General features: G+C 44.0%; 1 long non-coding RNA gene across 2 annotated transcripts; it reads right to left on the reverse strand.

The window, feature by feature from the left end:
• Positions 1–510: 510 nt before the first annotated feature.
• Positions 511–23,170, reverse strand: LOC128075768 (uncharacterized). 2 transcript variants are annotated; one of them, XR_008204103.1, is made up of 5 exons: positions 21,826–23,170; positions 19,760–19,884; positions 6,261–6,371; positions 3,408–3,535; positions 511–1,759 (listed from the first exon to the last, which is right to left on the reverse strand). It is a non-coding gene; the product is annotated as an uncharacterized LOC128075768 (long non-coding RNA). The 2 variants fall into 2 exon arrangements; XR_008204104.1 differs by lacking the exons at positions 19,760–19,884; positions 21,826–23,170 and adding an exon at positions 12,667–12,765.
• Positions 23,171–25,155: the final 1,985 nt, after the last annotated feature.

Here is a 25,155-nt window from a genome sequence, read left to right on the forward strand (position 1 = left end):
CCAAGGCTAGAAAGGCAGTCTCACATCTGCAGCCAAAGCCCAGGTTACCACTGCAACCACAGGGAGAGTTTGCAGAGGTAGTCTTTGTGCCTACTGGTTGTCTCCATTAAACCCCATGGAAGAAGTTTTGAGAGTTGGGTAAACACTGAAAAAAAGCTCTGAATGTTTAGCGTCCCTCTGATTGGCTTTAAACTCCTTGGGCATATTTTGTATTCCATTTCCAGGAATAGCCTGGTGAGATTTTTCCTCACACAACAGCTCCTGGTGACAGGGATTGATGTTGCTGGGGTATCAATTACCCTGCTGAGCAGCATCGGACTTCGATGTGGCCGTCTGGTGGGGTAGAGGACTCCTCGCATAAAACAATACAATATTACAGCAACAAATAGATTATGTGAGCCATGAGCCAGCAATGTGCCCTCACAGCCCAGAAAGCCAACTGTATCCTGGGCTACATCAACAGAAGCGTGGCCAGCAGGGTGAGGGAGGGGATCCTGCCCCTCTGCTCTGCACTGTGAGATTTAGACTGGATATAAGAAAGACATTTTTTTACAATAAAGATAGTGAGGCACTGGTACAGGTTGCCCAGAGAGGTGGTGGTACCCCATCCCTGGTGACACTCAAGGTCAGGCTGGACGGGGCTCTGAGCACCTGATGGAGCTGTAGGTGTCCCTGCTCACTGTAGGGGGTTGGACCAGATGGCCTTAAAAGTCCCTTTCAAATCAAATGATTCTATGATTCGATGCTTCTATGTATAGATCTACCATTACCTTCTAGCACAGTCGAGAAGCCAGCCTGGTACACCCAGACAGCTAGGAATTGCCCTCACAACCACACCAGGCCCAGACCTGAAAGCAGCATAGCTGTTAGCACGAAGTTACATTCCAACTAACAATCCCTTCTTAGTTGCAAAAATGTTGCCTTGTGCTAGCACAGCCCTGTTGCTTCCAGTTTTAGGGCTGGTCTGTTCAGCATTAACCGAGGATGTGCTGCCCCACTCTATTGTGTGATATGGACATGCCCTCAGAGTTCAGCAGCTGGGTATTTGTTCTGGAAGTGCTTGTGTGCTCACCCACTCGGTGCAGAAACAATGTGATGTGCTTTTTTTTCCTAAGTGGTAATAATTAACAAAGCACAACCCATATAATCACACAGCACTGCTCAACATCATTGGAGAAGCACGCAGCAAAAGAATTACCTCCCCACTGCTTCTGAATAGCACCAAAAAGAAGTAAATAACCTTACCACAAGTATTCAGTGAGCAAAAAGAAAGCCTAAATTCATCAGTAATGTCATCTCCCTGCCTTGAACGTTCAAACAGTGCTTAATAAATGCCTTACGGTATGAACAGCCTTTACAGCTGCTGGGCACTCGGTGTGCTGTGGGCTGGGACGTGGCAGACACGGCCTTCCATAAACATCCCAGCTCAGCAGAGCCTGCTCAGCCCATGGGACATCCTGCTGGGAATCCAGGTCTAGGAGAGAGCGAGCGCATAAAAATAAACAGGACTCTCATCTACTTATTTAACAGGGCATGAAAGCAATTAAGGAGATACTGAGGAAACCAGTCATGGAAAATGTAGGTCACGGTATTTAAATTCAGCTTCATGGTTACATTCCTTCTTCAGTGCATTTCCCGCTCCATGTTGTTTCTAATGACAATGGCAGGGATATATGCACCAAGATCCTTCTTCTCACTATCAATTTACCTTCCAACGCTCTGCTGAGTCCAGACACACCAATAAATACTTTGTCACTATCTGTAAAGTAGGGAGCAGGAACTAACATGAGCTATAAGGAGATGTTTTGGCCTACATCCATTATGTGAGTTTCATGAAGCATAAGGATTAAAACACAGAGAAACATAAAATTTGAACCAACATATCAAAACCACCACATATGTGAAGCAAACATGGACCAAAAAAGGAGACTTGACACTGCAACACCATGCCTTTAACATCAGCATTTCTGCGTGCATGGTTGCAACAGATCAGCTTGTATCCTGTTTTGCGCTGTTGCATGCTTTGCCTTAGATTCTAGCTTCTCGTACTAATCTCAGTGCTAAGAGAAAAATGAAAAAGTCCCCTGAACATTTCCTCATGCTATACCTGTGCTTCCCAGATAACTGATGGTTCATTGGCCCACAGAACCGCATTGCCTTCATTACATTTTGACCTGAAAATCCTTAGCAGGTGCATGACAACCTGCAACCAGTTTTTTATAGCTGACAGCAGTCTAAAGCCCCAAAGGTTCAGGAATTTTCTAGGCTGGATGAGCTCTTAAAGGAACCATAACAAGTTACTTTACTTATGCCTGTTAGCATATTATGTCACCAATTGTTACGCTCAGTTGTTTATTTTTGGCTTATTTCTTTTGCATCTTCTCTATGCACTCAATATGTACTCAGTGGAAGCAGCCACTGACAGCTGGGTTTTTATATGGTACCTTGTATAATTTTTGAGTGACAGAAAGGCTGTGTGTGGAGGGTTATGCTTTAGACCAGAGGGTAGGGCCACAGTTTTCCACTACTGAGATGCCAAACTATGCACTTGAGGTGCCACCACTCAGGCATCCAGATACATATCTGGGGCTCCAATGAAGGAGTACGGCTGCTCACCGGTTGTCCATGGATATACATACAATTGATCAAGGTTATACGGACACCAGCATAGAATCTGGAGAAGTTCTAGCCGGGGAACTAGGAGCTAAACTGCAGAAAACAATGCGTGGTATCAGGATTTCACTCTAGAGAAGACTGTTTAAAATAGAAACAGTAACAGAATGGACTGAAAAGCATTGCGCAGACCTGTCCAAATACTCAGATTTCTGGAGAATCAAACATGAAACAAATGTTGTTAAATCTTTTCATGACTGACCTTGGCACAAACCATCAGAGTAAGTTCAACTTGCTGGTGACGTGCAGCTGGCTAACACTATCAATGCACAGGAGGATCAGGGTGCCCTACAAAAAGAATGGTGTTCCACTGGGGAACTGAAATACAGTCAGTTATAGGATGCAGAGCAGCACCTAGGGACTGAGAAGAATTATTTCTCCTCTCACTGCTCAGAAGCAACACAGAAAGGTGTTACTGTAGTAAGTATGAATATCAGTGCGTTGCAGCTCTGAAACAAGAAGTGTGACCTGAGGATGCTAGATAAAATAATTACTGCAAAGGCAGAGAGCATGAGTGTTGCTGTACATGGGCTGCCCGAGACCTTTCCCTGAGCACTGCTCACAGCTCTGATGGCTCCTATATCTTATAGAACAGGTGCAGGCAGAGGGATTTCTCAGCACAGCAAGGCCTGTTGTATGAGAGCAGGCTGAAGCCATGCTTTATTTTTATATCCCAGATCCAAAGATCTGGATGTGTTTTCATGTCCACATGGCATTGCACATTGCATACAGACCTATTGGCTCAGATGTGGTTGGATATTGGTGGCACGGTTGCAGACAGAGTTCCTGTACCCCTGGAGCCTTCCTCGTCTTGTTTGTGCACTTCTCTCCATTGTGCTGACACAAACATTTCTGTGGTTACCTGGGAACAGAGTCAGAAAATTGATCCACCCTCACAATGACAAAAAGGTTCCTTTTCAAGATCACATCTACAGCCAGCCAAATGCCTCTGGACTTCTTTGAAATTTGAGATTTATTCAACCGATGGTAACTGGAGAATCTTAGGAAAATTGCATTTTCATTGTACAGATGACCTTCATAAAGGTTCATATTTGGGCACGCAGAAAGCACCCCAAAACTGGACAAAAATACCTGCTATGCACGTGTCAGAGTGATAAAGAAAAATTCCTCACCTGAAGAGCAGCATTTAGCAGGAGCCAGTGCAGAAAGTGACCAAGAATTAGCAGTTGCAGCCCAGAATTAGCAGCTGATTTCTAGCCATGGGAGCAGGGAAGTTCTGGAAGAGCCTTCAAGCGAGGGACAAGAACCTGAACTAGATTTAAGATGAGCTTTGACCCAAAGGAACTGTACAGGACTGTTCTGCAGTAGTTGGGCCCTGTGCCTGAGGAGGTCCCTTCCATTGAGGTGGAACATCCAGAGCCACGTGCCAAACAAAGCTCTCCATTGGTCACAGAATATAGTATGAATAGTATAGAATATAGTAGAATATAGATGTGTGCATTCTACATTCTACACACAAAATTAAAACCTTGGCCATTCCTCTCCATATTTTTGCAATAGAGTACAAATAGCACTACCACAGTTTATCAGCACTTTCCACTACAATACCACAAGACAGAGCAACAATTCGTGGTGCAAGACAGGAGAGAAGAAAGCTTTGTAGTCAGCTAGGACAACAGCTTGGAAGGAGTAAGTCCTAAAGTAAGTGCAAAAAGGGCATATCCTAATCTTTCACGTTGAAGACCTGAACAGAATTCACCCCCACACCATTCTTCAGTTATATTGAACTCCTCCACCTAGAGCAGATTGATTCCAATACACAGAAGTGGGGAGCTGGCCATAAAGGTTTGAAAGAAATGGTTGTATAATAAGAGTGTATAATAAGTGTATATATAATAAGAATAACTGAGAATAAGAGTGTATATAATAAGAGTGACTGATCCTAAAAAGAAAACATTTCAACTCAAAATGATAAATGAGGAGCAAAATGTTTTCTTTTGCACCATCCTACAGCTGTAATGTAACGTTGGAATGACACAGGGGTTTCCTTCAGTGCATGCCTGACCAAGAAGTGTGGACATGGCCACAAGTGCATGCCACCAGAGAACTCCCACTGTCCATAAACCTGCAATGACACCTACTGGTAACCGGTCAAAGATATTCCTGCCTGCAGACAGCACGAGCTTGCTTGCTACCAAACACACAAGTGATTTTCTCTTACATTCTGGCTCTCCCTCATCAAGATTCTCTGCAGTGTTTTTGTACAGCTGAATGCAGAAACCTGGGCTCTGCCTGGCCTGACTTATCTGCAAACCACTCACCATTTCACTCTTCCGTTCTGAGCTGAGCAATCCACTCTGGAGTACCTTGTGTAGGGGACCCGGGACCCTATGACTTTTCATGCCTTAGGCTAAGCCAGCCAGGATTGTACAGTATGGAACATTCTTGGACGACTCCCAGACTTCCACGTTAACATTTCTGTCATCCTACAAGATGGGAGTTGCCCTTATTCTGTAGTCCCTGGCACACAACAGCTAACTGCTCTCTGAAAGCCTGAGAAGGTGACCTGTTCCATCTGCAATACCACCTGGGGTACCACTCATCAACTGGAGAAAAGAAGCAAGCACCACTTCCAATAAAACAGTCCCACTGCAGACAGCAGACAGCTATTTAATACCACCAACGCTATTTAATAGAAGCCTAGTTTTAGAACATGATACTGAAAAGTTTCAGAGAGAGAGATATTTCATTCAAAAACCTTTGCTTCCTCACCTTAAAATGAAGACTTTGATAAAATACATCCACCAAATCTGTGGAGGATTGATCTCACACTAAGCATTTCACAAGCCAAAGGAAGGCAAGAAGTGACCGCGCCATGAAAAGTCTCAATCCTCAGCTCAGAGTTAGCACTGGACTTTCTAATGTTGAAACAACACAGAAAGAAAGGGAGAAGCAGGAAAGGAGAAACTGCATATAGTCTGAAGTCTGGAGAGGTTTTAATGCGTATTCTATCAGTATGATGGAACACATCAAGATGATTAACCCCTGTAGGGAACACCATAAATCACAGCAAAAACACAAGCGACGTAATTAGAGTCAGGAATCCCACGTGAGATTTTCTTACTGAATTCCTTGGATTTGTTCCAAGCTTTAAACTGCCTCCTTTGTCTTTTTCTAAGTTATTTCTGGGTGGCACTACAGCCATGCATAAATAGTGAAAGTTCCCTAAATTATTTTTAACAGTTGATTTACATTACTTGCATTAAAGAAAATCTGCTGTGAGAATGCTCTGCATGTGCAAAGAGGTAAAGAGCTCAACATACGGACCGTTGGTGCCCCTGACAAGTACACAGCCTAGATTAATCTCATTGGCTTTGGATGTCTCCAGAGTAGGCATTCAGACCTGAGGGGCAGTTTTCCAGCAGAACTCCACAGCGAGGAGAAATGAGAAGGGCTCACTCCACCTCATCCTACACAGCTGAAAACATCTACCAGAGCGAGGTGAGTTACATCTTGGAGAAGAACCTATTTTTTCCTTACATAGAAAGATCATAAATATCCATCTTAAGTAATACATATTAATGTGTATAAAAGGTTCTATAAGTAGATTTGGAACAAATACCTACTGTGGCAAATATCTGGCAAATGCATAGTGTGAGGCAGTGAACTCTCTCTCCTTCATGTTAGGAGGGAGACCTTCTTGCAACAGTCTTCGCTGTGCATAGCAGGAACTTTCACTGCAGAGACATGAGGAGATGCTTTGTTAATTCTTTAATGAAGGGTTTATGAACTTTGGACTGAGTTTTCAACAGAAATGTAAATCAGAATTTCTTGCACAAAACTGGAGTAGATACTGCACAGTGCTATTTTGTGGTCACAACAACCTATGCATCTGAAGGCTGACCTTTGCCTCTTCAGTACAAGCACACGGGACACACCCCACTCATAGCAATGTGTGGTTCCAGACACGACCCTCACAGACCCTACTGTCTTACACTGGCACAGTGCCGCCAAGCCACCGGTGACTCACGACAGTGCCAGCACCAGTGCTTGAGGAGGGGAACAGCCACGCTTTGGACACACCGTTTGTCTTTTTCAAATCACCCCACGGCTGCAGATTTCCCTGGAGACTCAAAGTTGGGACCAGACACCGAGGGGCAAACTCTATCCAGCAGAAAGCCATCACGGGGGCACAGCATCATTCAAGTTATTGATTTGAGCATGTGTAGCATTTTACTCATCCAAAACCTTCAAGAGTAAACTAATATGTAGAATGCACAATCATTTCAGGTGACTGCAGGAAAAAGATTAGCTTCTAAACAGAATACTTCATTCATTCATGGCTGTAATAGGCTGAGAGCTAATATGTTGGCTACTTAATTTGGCAAATTCTGGGATTTTCCTTTAATTAGAGCTAAATAAAGACTGTTCTTGAATTTTTTTTCTTTATACCATTCTGTGTCCCCACTGATATAACCAAACAAGAACTCCGACTCCTATTTCTGCAAACATGTTTTTCCCCCTGTACTTAGAGCTCTCGGCATTCCACAGCACTTTGAGGCCAAAGTCTGTGACTTAAGCAAACCAAAGTTCTGGCAGGAGTCCCTTCTTGCAAATATATTTTTGGCCTGGAACGACAAGGCTTATGTAGCTCCTGATCACTAAAATACCACAGGCTATTATGGAATGAAAAGGAGCCACGAGGCTAAGCCAATGTCCTCCAGATCCCTGCAAATCCCAGAAGCTGATCCAGTGTAAAAGTCCTCCCTAAGAAAAGATGGATTGCTTTTTGTCCTCGTGACAGCGATATCATTAAAACTTGTCTAGCCACATAGCACACAGCATCTTCAGGGGTGAACGAATGGCACTACTTGTTATCTCAGCTGCAGGAATTGCCAGAACTCAGACTCTTGTCTTTACAGCAGAGCTGAGTGTGACTGCTCTTTTTCAAGCTAGCAACAAACACTCAAGATACACACCAGGATTTTATTTGCTGTACAGAAAAGCTGGATTAGCAGCTGATGAGCGGTTACAACTCGAGCTCCTGCATCCTCACTTGAGCTTAAACTCTTCTCTCCAACAGCCCAGATGAAGGGCCAACAAATTGGGATCACAGCCTGAGGTGGGGACGGGACACGGGTTACTGTTCTAGCCAGATCAAGTACCTGCACATACCACTGCTGTCACTTCAGGGACTGCTGGATAAATGTGAACAAAATCAGAATAAGACAGGGAGCTGGCCCTGCCAGGTGGCTGAAAAGATAGGTTTTTTTTCAGTCCAAATATTACTTTAATAGGAGGTGAAAATTCTGAAATGGTTTGCCAGAGGTCAACTAGCTGTGAAGCCAGTGCTCTCACTCAGGGTACAAGAGAGAATGATCCTTCAGACAAGATTCATGAGGACAAATGCATCAAAGTGCCTGGGGAGGGGAAAGTTCAGTTCTTAGGAAAACTGCAGAAAGAGTTCCCTGGGATCAGCTCCTGAAGCAGGAGCTGGGAATGCCAGACACCTTCCCCATGTGAGAGGGGCACAGCCAGGAGAAGCTAATAACACAAATTTACACATACTGAAAAGCTGCAAGGGAAATATGCATTTCCCAGTATTTCTCCCCTGAAGCCCCAGACCTGAGTGCTGTCCTTCTGCTTTGCTGTGCACAGATCAGATCCCCTGGATGCTGCTGGTCCCAAAGACGTGTGGTTTCCAGACCTTCCCAGGGTGCCAGGTTTGACACAGAAAGCACCAACATGAAAAAGCCCATCTTTTGTGCCTCTCATAATCATTTACTTTTCTGTACAGGAAGGCAAAATGTTACATTTCATCAATCCAGTATAGTGGCATTTCTCAGTCTTTTACTGATAATGGAACGTTTTAGAAAACAGAGAACCAGAGCTGCTGGATGCCAATATACAATTAATCTGTTTTCATTCATTCCTTCAAGTTTTATTAATACAACAGAAGAGAAACAAAGCGCTCAGTGCTGAGCCAAATGCTTCACTCTGTGACGACAGAGACGATAGCTTTTTCTGAAATCCTGATGCTTTAGAGCACACAACAGCAACCAAATGTCTCCACGGCCATTAGGCCATAAGCCACCCACAAGAAACAAGCACCGCTAAATATAAACAGTCCCAATTCTTTTTATCTGTTAGCAAACAAAACACCATCAGCTTGTTTACACAGAGCAGTACCCAGCTCTGCAATTAATTAAAGCAAAAAATCAACAATCGCTTTGCAACATTTTCCATGCAAATGGTGTGTTACTGAAGCCAGCAGCAAGGTGGAGCAGCTGAGGGGCAACGTGGGGCAGGTTAATGTGTGCGGCTCTTTGATGTACAAAGAGGAGCAGCAATGCATGAGCAGTGCAGACCAGAGAGCCAACCACTTCCTTTTCCCCTGGAAAGCTTTGAATGTGAATTGGAAAGCGTTAGTCACTGCAGCATGAAGGTGCAGGGCATGGAGAACAATAAAGAGCACTTTCAGTGTGTTAACCTTTCTAAATCCATCCGCAAACGTATTAAGAAGTTAGCTCCTTTACCAGCGCTGGGGCTCCAGTGGAAAAAACAGCTGCTCCACATGCAGCTGACTGGCAGCAGCCCTGGGCAAAGCACAGTGACTTACTCTGCCCTAAACTGCTGGAGCCAGGGATTGTCTCAATTCCTGTCTCAGAGTGCACCCAGCACTACGCTGGTGCTGATCTAACTGAGAATGATGGTTTAAATACCAGAAAACAACTACAAATACCAGGGAAAACCCCATTTGACATCAGGTACATTGTCAGAGGTACATCAGCTTGGGATCAAAGTCTGTTCCTTTGGAGCCTTTCCGAATGTGATGTATTAGGACTCAGATCCTACTGGAGAGATCAGAGCTGCAGGCCTTACATCTGGGTCAAACTGGTGGGACAGAGAAGTTTCCAGGATTTATGGCCATCTTTTTATAATGCCACAATTCTGTGGATAACCATTCTGTGTCTTTTATGCAGAATCAGACCCAATCTAAGATGATAGCACACAGGTTTAATGGATCTGCAGTAATTAAGGGTGTTACGCTCTTATTAGGAAAAATGCTTGTTCACCCAATATAAAAAATCCAACATCAAGGAAATCAGTGTTGATGTCCCTTTCCTAAAATAAGGCTGGAGCTCATTATAGGCTCCCATACCCTAATACTGGTGCTAAGCAAATTTCCGTTTCACACGAGGAGATCATGCAACCTTCGCTTTTCTCTGTTATTTACAGTGGGGAGGCAGAATTCTAGCAGTTGTGCTTTTTGACAACCTTCATATAGTTAGTCAGAAATCTTTGTTTCTGGAATCTTTCTGTGTTGTCATGGAAATTATCACCATGTCCCTGAGACTAGGATAACAATTTTATGACAAATTACAGGAGATAGGGAAGGAGAATATTTTGGCATAAAACAATACTTACAAGGGAAAAAAAAAAATCACACAACATTTTTTGCACCCTTAAAAGGCATCAAATTAAAGATTTTACTCTCTAATCTCTGCCCACTCTTTTCCAGCAGGCAAGAACAAAATCTAGCAGCCTGCAAAACATATTTTTTCTTGAAGGACTCAATACAGAGCAGCCCTTGCAAGCAGAGAAGGTTGGCCAGGTCACCTCAGGCTGCTTCCAACCTTGCATCCCACCAAGATCTAAGAACAGGGCCTACAGAAATATAAAGAGTTTGTTAATATTTCTGACCACCTCAATATCTGAATCCCGCAGATTGTGTCTCTTAGAGACACCCTATGCAATTAGCAGGTCTTCAAACCTCTATTAAGTTGCCCCTATAAGAAAATCATCTGAGTGGTGTAGACAACACAGATTGTTAACAAGGGAGGAAACTCTTACCACACAAGGAGAGAGATATAGAAACTGCTTTTAGCAGAGGAGAGAAAGATGCTTTTCCTTCTGTTGTTTCACAGAGGTGTACAAGGCTTCTGCCAAGCAAAGAAGAAAGGTCCAGAAGCTGGAGACCTATTATTGTGGGTTATATTCTAGGCCATACGTGCAGCCCTAGAGCTAGTGCTCTACAGAGCTAAATGCAAGAGGTTTCATTAGGAGAACAATTTATTAAGGAAGGTGATTCCCCTTCTATGAAGGAAGCATACTCACACGCAATCTCCAAAGAAGGGGGTCTTGATGAGGCATGACAACTTATTGGATAAATGAATCATTTGTGCTGAAAACAGCTTTCAGATGGTCATTTTGAGTTGCCACATCTTAATCTAAAGATGGTTTCTGCTAATCCAAAGTGTGTTTTAAACAAATCAGGACCAGCAGGATAACAGGAAGACTACGTTATGGTAAATGTCTGAGCTGCTTTTAGTCCAATTGTTAGAAAAGCTATGAACAGACTCAATGAATGAGGTCTAGGATACAACAAAGCTCTCATTAATGAATTGAAAATATTTATGGTTGTTTCTCCTAATATCAGTATTCAAAACTGTAACTACTTCAAGAATTTGGTGTTTCAAAATTTGATTCTCCTTACTATTTTTTAATTCATATTTCTTTCACTTAAAAAGGGAAAGATTTTTCACCTTAAAAAAGATTTGGTAACATGAGATGGCCCTAACGCGAAACACAACAAATCCCAGGTGCTTCCAATAGCATCTTCTCAGCACAGCTCGATGCATTCCAGCAGTAATTTCAACCATTTACCCGCAGAGGGCAGACGCTGACAACAATTTGTGATGGCAGCCATCTCCATAGCCTGCTTTTGGTTCATCCAAGTGTTAAATCTGAGAGGAGTGGGATGTATGTTAAGACCATCGCTTACTAACAGGTAAGCATGATGGAAACTCTCAAAACAGCACTCATTGCAGCAGGCTGAACAGAGGAAAGCTCTCCACAGAGGGACGAACTCGTGAAACAAAACAAATCCCTTATTTTCTTCCTGTTGGATAGTAACTAATTTTAGTGAAATCACGTATTTCAAAGAACAACAAAACCTCTGTGTCGGAAAACCACACAGAAAAGTGGTTCCACTCAGAGCACCCGATCCCTGGCTGTGGTGCCAGATCTGAAGAAGCTGTCTGTTGGGGTTGGGGAAGCTTTGAAGACCCGAATGGCTGGTTACAGGCCTGCACAGAAGGGCCGGGGAAAGACAAACGAGCCTCAAAGGCACAACACCCCCCAGACCCGATAGCATCCTTCAGCCACATCAAAAGAGCGCAGGTCTGTTTGATATTCACTTTTCCTCCTTGAATTTGGAGACGTGTAAACAGAGCTGGGCCAGCAGCCTTGAGCCACACACAGGTTCCGCAGAGGGAAGTGGGAGGGATTGCTACACAGCTGGCTGGCCTGGCCCTTGTCAAACGGGAAGCCCTGTCTGCCGCCAGCCACTGCAGATCAAACAGAAGATACAGCCCCTTTGAGAACATCTGAGAGTACACATCTGGGAGCTTCCTGGCCTGGTGCAGGTCCCTGTGCCAGAGCCCCACGCCAGCTGTCAAAAGGTTGCTGCAGTCTCTAGGGGCTGCTCTCCGAATGGCTCTGTGCACACACAGTCTGTCCCAGCATTCTGGTTTACGTGGCTGCAGAGAAAAGGCTGGAAATGGTAACCATAAAGGATGTAAACATAAGGAGAGAGCAAAAATAACCTCGTGCTTATTTTTAGGTTAGTGAGAATTGTATTAAACACCTCATTGCTAGGTGCCTGACTCACGATACTTAAAAGCTTGAGGATGTCCAAACCTATATTTATTTACCACTAAATCAAAGAGAAACACCAATTTTTGTAAACCTCAAGCTTTGGAACATAAGCCAATCTCTGCTTGCTTTCAAAGCAGGTTGTTTTAGAAAGGCTCCTTTTGGAAACGCCCTGTGCTGACGTTGAGCACTGGCCCCAGCTGTTCCTCCAGCAGTGCATGCCTGCCGAGCAAACCGCGCCCAGCAAACCCTGCCGGGTAATTCCTTCATGGAGAGAAATTGTTCAGCATACCACTGGCACCCTGCACAGCCCTCAGCTCCTCGTGATAGGTCACCCAGCATTGTGTCCACAATCCTTTTGCCCTCCTGCCCTACCTCTGCTGCACAATGGGATCCCAGCTCCTTCCTTTTTGCTTAGCTCTGGGGTCTCTTTAGCCGTTTCCTGCTATCAAACACTGCATAGTGGGGCTTCTAAATCTCATCAGTGCAGCGAAAAGCAAAGGAGAAAGCACCTTTGGTTGGTGAAGTATTCCCTTCTCCCAGCTGTGGAGGTGCAGGTGGGATTGCTTTTGAGCTTGCAGGCCCATCTCTGAATGCAGGCACCTGCGCAAACAGAGCTCTACTGCAAAGTAAAGAGAAAGGATGGAGAGATCTAAGGGTTGTGTGTGTGTGGATTCCTTTGGTGCCTTACACTGCAAGCAACCCTGCAGCCCAAGGGCTGTGTCAGTCTGCAGCTGGCTCTGAAAAGCTCACCATGAAAATAACTTGGCTGTGAGCAAGCGGTGGGGAGGAGATGGCCTGTGCACTGCCCTGCGCTCCTATTGTGTCAGTCCTGTCCGAATGGCCTCGCAAGCCTCTTCCACCAAGAGCTGATCTTTTCTCCTCCTCTGCTACTTACTTTTCCCACTTTCATGTTTTGTACTTCAGAGCCAGGCACTCTGCTTGCTAGGGTCAGCAGTGGGTCATGACTTGTGACATGAGGTTAATGCAGTTGTTAAGTAACAGCAAGAGACTTCCAGTGGCATGAATATTCCTCCCCACCTTCTCCCAGACGCACACACGCTTGCTGTCTCAGCCTGAGCCCAACACTTGGTTAGCATGGGGATGACTGCGTGATGCACACACAGCACGCACTGCGGTCCTACTTACGTCAGCTACCACGTGCTCAATCAAACAAGCTGTTCAGTGGGTAGCACAGAGATGTCTTTAAAAAGTTGGAAGCATGTTGTGGCTGCCTTCTGATAGCTGGAAATGGATGATGGAAAATGACAGCACTGCTGGCACCACACTGTGAGCAGGAACAGAAGCGTGCGGGCTGATCACAATCTCTGAGCTTGCCGCACATCCACAGAGCCGTTTGCTTTAAGGAGGGCTGTGTATGCTTAAGAAAAGCTCTGGTGATCCGGATAAGATTTTCAGAGATGTAAAAATCATGGAATTGTGTTGCAGGTTTGCAAATGTTTGCAGTCAGAGCACTTTGATGTGAGAGCTGTCTTTTGAGGGGGCGGAGGAAGAGGAAGATGAAAGAAGATTTTAGGAAGTGTCAAGTCAAAGATGCATCACATTTTTTTGAGCCCCTTCAGACAAGCAGTTAACAAATAAGCTATCGGACTGATACCTCAACAGACGTTTGCCATCTCTGTTCTCTGTGCTCGAGATGAACATACTCCACGTAGCCTGTCTTGTCCAACTTAATTGGCAGTAGGATGCTGGACCAGATATTAGCATCATAATGCAGTACAAGGCCTCTGTGTGATAACCACATGCAAGTGTGAAAGGGACAATAGTTAGGGCTGCAGGAGAGAAATCACACCGACTGTCTGCTCTGCTAATGACACAGCTTTGTCTGTGTCTCTGAATTTTGAAAAGGGTCTCAGAGTGGCTGTTTACCTACCTTCCTTAATCTGATGGGAACCTTTTGATCTCAGCTGGATCTGACCACTCAGTTTACAAAGTACAATTAAAGACAGATAACGCCTCTTGAAAACAAATCACTCAAAGACCCTAGAAAAGAAGCCCAAGTAAGTCAGTAACCTCCAACTTTAATGCCTAAGATTTTGAGTCCCGATATCACTCCTGTAAAAAGAAGGGCTGAGCAAGGTATGCTTGAGGTCTGGCTCCAAACATGAAACCAAGCAGCAAGGCAAAGCAAACAAAACAACATAGCTTCCCTCTGAGAGAAAGAAAATCCAAATCTATTGGTTTAACAGACTAGCTGCAATAAATACACAGCTGACTGCAAATTCTTACTGCTGGGTCACATTTGTAACTGTCAAGTATTTCACAGCTGCATTTTACTGTTAGAGCTACTGGGAGAATGTCTCCAGAAAAATAGACGTCAAAGCATTTTCAAATGCTTTTTATTGCTAGGATTGGGAATACGAGTACAAGCTGCAAAGCTATCATTCAGTATTCATAGCCATTACTAACCAGCAGTAACACAGACATCCAGAACTGAATTTCCCCTTGATGCAGGGCCCTCTGGAGGGTGCTGAACTCCAGAACTGCTGCCTCATAGCATGACACGTGCAAGAAGGGTCCCAGGTGTCAAGGACAGGAAAATAAATCACTTTATGTTGTTTTGCTCTTAGTTCAGTTGTTACCAATTGATAGCAGCAGTGAAGCTCAGAATGAGTCCCAGAGGCCTGGCACCTATCAAGCACTGCCTTACCTTGGATTCAGATTTCTGCAAGGCTTCTGAGATGCACACAGATAATAAAAGCATCAATATTTTCTGTACTGACAAAGTGATGTTTCAGAATCTCTTCTGTATTGCTGGCTTACTCTGTGATAGCTTTATTATTCTAGATGGATCTGACATTCTATGGAAACCAGAGCTAGTGGGTTTTGCTTAACATAATCTTCACTAAAGAAGTCTTAAAAGCAAATGTCATGGTTTTATGTGGGTTTCCATGAACCTACAACATCTGCCCAGTTATAAAAGAGCCCACAGAACATCTGTGAGAGGCCCCAGAGAAGACAGCTGGTTCCTCTAAGCCACAGATGCCTAGACAGCAGGCGAGTTAACACAGCAGGCAATAAGGGGCAGAAGGAAACCTGGGCTTTTCTTTCCTAAAGACACTTAGGAGAGGAAATGGTCAGAACCAGAAGGGTAAACTGCAGCCAGCACAATCCCCATCTCCTTCTCTCCCCTTGCTCCGCAGGGGATTTCTACTTCTTTCCCCCAGTCCTGCTGACTTCCCATTGTTCAGGACTTGCTCTCACAAAAGAGCTCAATCCCAAGGCCTCCCTTCAGCTAAAAATGAGTAAACAGGACCTGCAGCCAACAGCCAAATATTACCCCTGGTCCACAATAAACTTTTTCTTCCCAGTCTCTGCATTCTGAAAAGCAGTTCTCCTTTGCTATTTTCTTTCTAGCAGAAAAGGTACAATTATGCTCATCCTATCCCTCTTCTATGGCTAAGTTCTTCCTCAAGACTCTGTTGATCCATGATCCCTGCAAGCCGTCACTGTAACACGAATGGTATCAAGTCCATCAGTGTTTAAAATGTTGGCTGTTGGAGAAAATATTTATGTCAACAATCTAAACACAAAGCAGGAACAGAAATGACTTACAATGACCTATGTGAAAATAAATAAAATTTAGGCAGAATAGAAAAGATTATTAAACTAAGAAAATGTCTCCAAAGGGACATCTGTTGCTAACATCTCTCCACGTGGAACTGCTTTACTTTGAAAGGCATCTTTTGTAACGTAGTATGATATCATAACCCTAACTATGATATCACTGTACTTTTGAACCTACATCATGAAGTACTTTTTTTTTTTTTTTCAGTAGAAGAAACGACAAAATAAAATATCTTTTCATTGTGCATACTTCAAGTAGAGATAAAATTCTGTTCTTGAAATAGAATTCCACAATTACTATACGGGGACAAGGCTAAGTGAGCAGCATGCGCATTGTTACGACCAGCAGGAAGAGCAATGGGACAGCCTAATACAACAACATGCCAGCAGAGGGTACTCCTACTTTGAGCATCTCAGTGCGGGTGTGTGCTGTAACGGAGGGCAGTACGGGGAGCCTTCACCAGTAAGCCAAGCACTGAAGTGAAGGAAAGAATGCCTGTAGTTGCTTACCAGCTTCCTGTCACTGAAGGCCTTCACTGGGAGAGGCTGTGAGTAATGTAGCAAGAAAAAGAACACAAATCAAACTTTGAAAATGTTGCTAAGGACACATTTACAGCTGCTTCCCAAATAAATAAATACATTGCTCTTTAATTCTCAGTCTTCTAGGCTAAGCAGGCCAAAGCAGCTATCTGATGAAACTATCACAAACACATTTGCTATACCTGTGTGCCTAAAATGTTGCAACTAAGTGAACACAATTCCAAGCATTAGTAATATTAGCAGCCTGTATGTGCTCATAACAATAAATGTTTCTCTGCATGGATTGGGAAACAGAATAAAAGCAAAATTTACCTGCGGCTTCTTGTATGCCTCTATTGAAAAAAAACAAACATGTTATGATATGTTTAATAATATCAAATTATTGAATGCAGACTTACCTTTTAGCTGGTTGTGAACCCTGCACACCAAATTAATTGCCACTGCACCACCACTACTACAACTTTGAGCCGTATCATAGACAAACACAGCACGTCTGCCTTTGGCTCACAGTCATACCTGGCAAACTCTTCAAAAAATTCCACACATGAGCTTTCCTCTCCCCAGCAGAAGTGAAATGATTCAGAAGGCCTTCCTTTTTTTCTTTCTTTCTTTTTTTTTTTTTTGTAGAAAACAAAGTGACTTCCAGGCAAATTCCCATAATTATCAAAGAGATAAAGAAATGCACAAGTTGATGTACGTCAGAACAGCAGCAGACCTTTGGGTTCCATGTAGCCCTCCATCACAGATGTTCTTTGTAGTGCTATAGCAACTGAACTTCTGTGTGTCTTGGTTTCTAAATCAGTAAGTGAACTGTAACCTGGGTGACTGCCAGGCAGCAGATCTGCAAATTAATACCTGCAAACGGCTTTTTGATGAGCAGGTAAAAAGAAATGAAGAAGGATCACGTATTATGAGCAAAGAAGGAAAAGTTGCTAGAGGAATTATCAGCAGAAGGAAACTTTTATGGAAGATAAGGAATGTAGCTTGAGAAATCAAAAGCTTCAGAGCTGAAAATGTTATTTCTGACTCTTCATTTTTTAAGATGTATTGTAGTCTCACAGTTGAAGAAATTTTTCCTAAACCCTGGTACACAGATAAATAATTTGAATATCCTTTCTCAGGAAGGGATGCAGCATGTGTGGTTTTGTTTTCTAGACTACAGAATCATGACTTCGACCATTAAACCTACTGAAAAAAAACCATAAGAGGGATAGAACACAAAATAAAGGCTGATTTCTGGTACACCACACAATATTCCCAGAGCAGCTTTTTGTTAAATATGTCTTCTCTGAGAAGGACCAACACTTTGACTACTGCATTTATTATGAATTCAAAGCAAGACTTCTAACACAACGCTACAATAGACCACGGCCAAAAGAGCAGTTTTAATCTGGATGCAATATGTGTACTTCAATAAATACATGATGGATTCGTGTTCAGTTTTACCTGCCAGCTCTTGAGGTTTCATTAAAACAATTATTGAAGGTATTTTAATACCTTTAATACCCTGGGTAACCTGTTCTAGTGCCTGATTTAGTTGGCAACCCTGCCCACAGCAGAGGGTTGGAACCAGATGATCTTTAAGGTCCTTTCCAACACAATCTATTCTGTGATTCTGTGATTTTCTGGGTACAGGCAGCAAGAACAGCCTGGAAAAAGATCCAGGTTGTGAAATAATTATCTTAAAAATTAAACCATTCCTAGGAAAGATTTATGCTATTTTCTCAGCTTATTTTCATCATAATACTTTTAGGCAAACTCTACAAATAGTAATCTAAATTGATCTACAAGTACAAGGATTACAGGAAGCTCTATAGTCAGGGGTGCAGTAATCTTTCTAAGCCAGCATCCTGGATGCAACCCCTGAATTTGTGTGTGCTGACCACACTCTTCCCTTCTCACACTGACTCTTGTGGCCTTGCAAGGAACAGAAGAAAACATTTAAAGTTGCAGGTCCCTTGGGAGAGCCTGTAGGGTTCCTAACTTTCAGCTAAAAAAATGTAACCTCAGTATTTGGATATGGAATAACTTGGTCTAGGAATGAGGGAAAAAACTCACAACCAGATGCCACGGCAGCATTTTCAGTAAAGTTCTTGTAATGGTATAATTGTGCTCTAAGTAGTTATGTTGCTTATTTCTCTGATCTCTTTCTAAGTGCTGTGGAAAAAAGATTTTTTGTGGATTATCTTGTTAATAGATAATCCTATTTAGTGGGTATCTTTGCTGCAGGGCAGTCTTGGCTTCCCACCCATTCAGTTAGGAATGTTTATACTTAGCTGCTTTTCTAGAAATGGAGCTACAGCTGTAGCACATACCAATTACTTTGTTTTTCCCCAGGACACATCTTTTTCTTGATACAGATGGAACAATCTCACTAGAAATATGTCACACTGCTGGAACAGTTTTGAAGAACAAGTATGTTTAACTAGCATGCATCCAGATCTGTGTTAGATCTTGATGAGACTTGCAGCCATCCCACATTTTTCCTTTCAAGCCATTCAGGTGCGTATTGTTGGTATTAAAAATTGATTGTTGTAAATATCAAAGGTGTTCTGGAGCAATTTTGGTAACTGAAAGCTCCAGGGAGAAAAATATTTTGCATTTCTAACATCCTGATATTAAGATGCTTCTTCATTCTCCTGTTGGATGGTGTTATATTCTATCAGACAGACACTGAGTCTCATATTCCATTCCAGAAACAGGTGCAAATCAGGCAAAAACAGAGCAATCATTATGGAGATCTCTCCAACACAAATCTTCAATTGCTTTGGCATTTGTTGTCCTTGCAGCAGCCTGAACTTAACAAGCCAGTTTTTATGGGTTTTAGGACCTTCATTCTTATTCTATAATATTCTTTATATAGCTATCAAAGTTCATTGTCCCACTGATGATGGCTAGATTGACATGTAGGTGTAGGTTGCATAGCTGGATGAAATATCACCAAAACCAGGCTAGAAAACACTGGAATGGTGCTTAAAATACATTGCTGTGGCAAGGGGTCCTCTGGTTTAATTTTCCAAATGTAGACGTCTTTCTAGGAAAACATGCTGCATGGCCAAGCAGAACATAGTGTCTGTCCTAGCAATAACCTTGCTGAAACAGAGAGCTCACCTTGCAAGACTGGAAAGAGACTGGCGCTGTGGTTATACAAAGTGTACCAACTAGCAGAGAATTCAAAACAAATGATGATTAAAATCCCCTAAGTTCCAACTGTGGGCTCTTTACATTTACTCTGGAGAAATAAAGATGCTCTATTATCTCCAAATAATTAAAGAGCAAGACTTGAAGACATTCCAAAAATATCACACTATGCTCTATACTCCCAAGGACAGACACTCACCTTCCTGCTGCTTCCAAACCACGGCGGCAGGGAATTTGTGTGCACTAGGAGTAGTGCTACAGACTTCCTGTGACTCCTGCTCCTCCAGGAAGACTGCAGCATGCTGCCATGGCCTCACTTGGGACCTGAAGGGGAAGAGTTTCCTGTTAGTGGACAGGATAATATCCCTTGACATACACAGCCTTTTCCCGACTCAACTGTCCAAGAGGCATACGGTGTTCACAAACACAGAGGGCAGAAAGTCAGCATCTGTTTTTGAACGGCTAACAGAACAAAAGTGGCTACAAGTCAAATTCTAAATTCTTCAGAAACACCTTATTTAGTTAATACAACTTTTGAGAAGAATGGTTCTCCCAGGCACACAATTATACAGATAATACTCTTGTATAGAGTCTACTTACTATTTGTTATCAGTTTTAATTAAGAGAACAGCACTGTAATTAGGGGCTAGGAAGTAAAACTGAGCACTGCACTTGTTTTACTAAAATAACTGCTAGCAACCTGAGAGTACCTTATCTCTTTTCCCTCTACATTCCCTCCACAAGGAGTTAATAAAGGGAAGGGAGCCAAGGTAACAGGGCTCTGCACTACAAAACATCAAATCCAGTCCTGTCAAATAATAATGGAAAATTCAGTAGGACATGAAAATCAGCCCAATAAAATGCTATTTTACCTGTTACTGTACTTCCTTGATAGGTGCTGTTTTTTTTAAGCATTGTTTAAAATGCTGCAACAGAAGGATTGTGATCAGAAAAAATCTGCTGGTTTAAAAGTAGCTGCAGCATTTCAACAGTATAATTTCACAATGACAAAATAGCCATCGATGTTATTCAAAGCAACAAACGTGAAACGCGATTTGCCTCGCGTACCTCAATTCTTTTGTGTCATGTTATCATATCTGCATCACTGTAGCAAGCAGGATGGGCTACTCCCCTCCCAGGGAAAGCCAGATGTCCTCTTTGTATCTGCCAAACACACTTTTCTACAAGCAGAGAATCAATCTGTTTACTTCTAGTGAAAGCGTTTTACAGCTTCAACAAATAAAGGAACCCAGCATAGTTAATAACTAACCACTGTTAACAAAACACCGCAAGGAAGAACGGGAAAGTAAAGCAGCCATAAGTTATTACTAACATACAAAATTCTCACGCTATCTTTCTTAACACACTGCTTGCTCTCCTTTATACAGTTGGAACAATGGCACACCAGCCACCTCCTGCATACGCAGGATGCAATGCATACATAAGGGGAATCTGCAGCAGATTAACAGTGTAAAAGGAACGAAAGTGCTATAGAATGTGGGAGATGAATTCCAGTGATGTGTTTAGCACCTTGGTTTTAGCTGAATCCACCATGCCTTCACGCATGCGTACCTCCATTGGTCTGCTTTCTGCAAAAGGGAGATTCCATGCCATTTAATCACAAATTCCTGGGATGACTCTCTCTCCTTGTTTGTGGGATGTTTTTTTTAAAGTGTGTTTACATTCTTGTGTGTGGGTTGGGAATTTAGGTTTGTTTGTGATGAAACATCAAAGTTGGTTCCCAAATTATTACCGTGCAGTCATTTGTGCTTTGTACCTTCCCACAAGAGGATGATAGAAACACACACGTTGACCGAGGTTTATGCATTATTAATGGCGTCAAACTAACCTCTAACTCTTTGCCTGGTGTGATCTTGCTTCTCCATTCAGTTTTCCTGCTCTTATTTATCCTATCATTTGTTTACACATTTTCTATTTTCACAATCAGATTTTACAAGTAATGCTTTCCAAACCTTCATGTTAAATAAAAAAATAGTAATACTCCATAAACATGCGAGTATATTTGATGTATCTACTTCTGTGCATCAGAAAGTGGCATTTTAATGCTGATGTGTGCATAATGCTGGAATGTGGCCCACAGTCTTTCTGCACATAGTGTGACGGGTTATTGTACAAATGATGCCATCACAGGCAGGTGATTACAGCAGTCAGAGCAGATAGAGGCTGGAACTGAGACTGCTGTATTTTATTACAGGGAGTTTTCTTAGTTACCAAAAAGTACACAAGTAAATTAACAAAACTTACAGTTCAAATGAACAACAGCAAAAAGACTCCTTGAGTTCCACAGAAGAACTTTGGTGTCCTGAAATCAATAGCACTAGAGAATGGAGACCAACAGACAGCAGGGTTTGTAAAGGTGCCAGGGAAGAGACATCACACTGACCTTCTCTTCAATGTATGGTTAACCTGGGTTATAATTTGAGTGCTACCAGAAAAACTATCCCAATTGTTGAGCTGTATTTAATGCAAAATGTGTATGTCTCAAACAGTATGAGATGCTATTCAAACACACACAACACATTAACTGCTTGCACAACAATCCTGTAAAGCAATCCAGTTATGCTTTACAGGCTCAATATTCAACCGTTGTTTGAGGAACAAATCCTTCCTCACCAGGCTGTTTCACATTTAACCTCGTTGCTACACTTTGGCCTGCTCCTGTAGTTGTAAGGAAGCACAGAATCCATCCATAGCCTTTGAATTATAAACTAGATGATAAAGGAACTTGAAGAACACATGCGTCTATTTTAAATATGTTTATAAAATTTAAAATATATTTACACATTTTCACATGGGTTGTTTTTCTGATGGATTGGTATCCTGATCCAGTTCCCATTTCAGCCACACATAGAGCTGCAGGCACAGCTAAGGAGTGGCATGCTGCATTGCAGGAACAAGGTGCAACTAGGAGCCAATCACACAGCAAAGGCTTTGTGTCATCAAGCCACAGCCTTATTTACAGCATAGACGCTTTTGCCTGGACTGGGAAATAAATTAATTTGAATTCTTTATATTTATGGTAGCTCAGCAGCAGAGACCTGTATCCTCTGTGGTCTGTTAAGCAACTGTGACTCAGTGATCCCTTTATTGCAAAGCCAAACCAAAATTCCAGCACACTTATACAATAAACTTTCACCATATCTTAATTATACGTGGGCACGTTGTCCACTCAGAAAAACAGGTCATCGGACATGATAAACATCTCCAGTGTGTGCTAACCAGACAGAGATTCCTAATTTTAAAGGCTTGCATCCAGCTGAAATTTCCTTGGGGTTTGTCTTTTCCATACCCCAAGTTCACCCACACGTTTCCTGTCCTCACCAACCGAATTGCAGGCTGAATGAATGAGACTGGTTCTGTGCTAAGGTTTAAACTTCTCTGCTCCAGAGTGCTTCACAGAGCATGGCCTAAGCCTATATCTGCTTAGATGCAAGCCAATGTTCAATATAAATGAATTCTGGCTTAATGGGCACAGACTCTGATGTGATGTTGGCTCACAGTGCGGACACAGCCTGATGCCTCTACATGGAGCTCTGGCGCTCCTGAGTGAGCTGGCAAGGCAATGCAATTCCAGCAGTTACACAGCTCCAGCCTGCTGCTGACCACCATTCCTTCCCCAAAAACAAACTTTCACAAAGTCTCAAACTAGTGAGATACTCCAGAATCATAGAATCATTTGAGTTGGAAGGGTGCCTCAAAGTCATCTGGTCCAACTCCTCTGCAGTGAGCAGGGACACCCACAGCTCCATCAGGTGCTCAGAGCCCTGCACAGCCTGGCCTTGAGTGTCTCAGGGATCAGAGCACCACCACCTCTCTGAACAACCTGCTCCACTGCCTCACCACCCTCACTGTAGAAACAATCCAAGCCTTTGTTTCAGTCCAGGATACAACCGGCCCTCTGGGCTGCAGGGACACATTGCTGGCCAGGTGTGCTTTGGATCCACTGGATTTCCTACAATTATCTCAGTAAACAGAAGAAAGTGCCTTACTGTATTTTTCATTTTTGGTGAGTCTTTTACAATCTCACCTCTGCAAAAAGAAAATCCTCTCACATGGTAATGCTGCTCAGCCCCTCATTGAAACACCACAAGAAGAGACAATGGATTTACTGAGTTACAAAATGGAAAAGATAACAAATTTAACACGGAATTAGGAAATGGAGCCCAGTAAGTCCATGTTTAAAATTAAGAGCCATCTTCTTCCTCTGGACCAGTACTGAATAGGCTGCCCGGAGAGCTGTGAGTGCCCCCTCCCTGGAGGTGCCTGAGGTCAGGGGGGCCGGGGCAGCCAGCTCACGGCAGGGCGTGGGACTGGGTGGGCTTCAATTCCCTTCCAACCCTTCTATTACTCTGTGATTTCATGATTACTCAGACAGTTTTGCCTAAATGCCACAAAACTCCAGCCCCTACAGAAACAGAGATGCGTTCAGGGCCCTGAAAGCGCTCACATTTTTATTCAGGTTTACTTAGCTGTGGGGCATGCCGGAACGATTGAACGGAGACTGGCGTGCACCGCTTCCACCTGCGCTGCCCATTGCGTTTGTTGATGTACAAAGGTTTCCTCGCTAATAAAACCTCCAGTAAGGCGACAGTTTGGTGTTCTTTACCGGCTGAGTGCCTGTGGAAGCAGCTCTCTTGCTGCGTTACCGCACTGCCCTCTGCTACGCACTACGCCGCTCCCAGGGCCGCGCACCTGTCCGCCTCAGGGCGGGGGGAGCCACCGCCGCCCGCCGAGGTGAGGCGGGAAAGCGGCGCGGAGAGCGGGCGGCGGGGGCAGGGCTGTGGGCGGCCCGGACCGGCAGGAGGAGGGCAGCGCGGCGGAGGGAGGGAAGGGCCGCGCCGGGCCGCACCGCGCCGGGCGGGAGCACCTGGGCGGGCTGGGCTGCCTCCTCCTCGCGTACGTTTCGACTTTCTTCCCCGCCCGGAAACTTGGTTCGGTAGCAGCGCCGGCCGCCGCCGCAGGCCGAGTCGGCGCCGGCTGCCCTCTCCTCTTCCCGCCCTGTCCCTTCTCCTCCAGGTGAGCGGCGGACGGGCGCGGGGTTGGGTCTGGCGGGGGTCCGGGCCGGCGGGGGCGGCGTTTCCTGGGGACGCGGCGGCCGCGAGGGGCTGAGGGAGGGCGCTGCGGCCGGGGCTCCCGCGCGCGGTGCGGGGACGGCGCCTGCCACGAGGAGCCCTCGCTGGGCCCGGCCGTGTTGGGCGGCGCTGGGAGCGGCCCCCGGTCCGGCTGTGCGAGGAAGAAGTGCGCTGGCGGGGCCCGGTGCGAAGGGAGGCTGCGGGGCTGCGTTCCTTCGAGCGATGCGCTAAGTCGGCACGTTCCTGATGCTGCGCTGGTAAGTAATGCAGAAAAGTCTAACAAATAGCAATGGTGATAAAGTGCAAAGGAGAGCAACGTGACGGCGTGGACGTTTTGGAAATGCCTTGGAGGTAATAAATACATGAAGTGCTGCAGATGAGGTAACGCTTTGGAAGGGTTTTGGGAGGCTCGCTGTGTGAGGGGTACGGTAGGACTGGAATGCTTTTATTTCAGCTGATGATACCAAGTTTTTCATGAGGATTTTCAGACTGAGTGTCAAAA

This window comes from Tympanuchus pallidicinctus, unplaced genomic scaffold (assembly GCF_026119805.1).
Source record: "Tympanuchus pallidicinctus isolate F22 unplaced genomic scaffold, pur_lepc_1.0 scaffold13, whole genome shotgun sequence".
Lineage (NCBI taxonomy): Eukaryota > Metazoa > Chordata > Aves > Galliformes > Phasianidae > Tympanuchus > Tympanuchus pallidicinctus.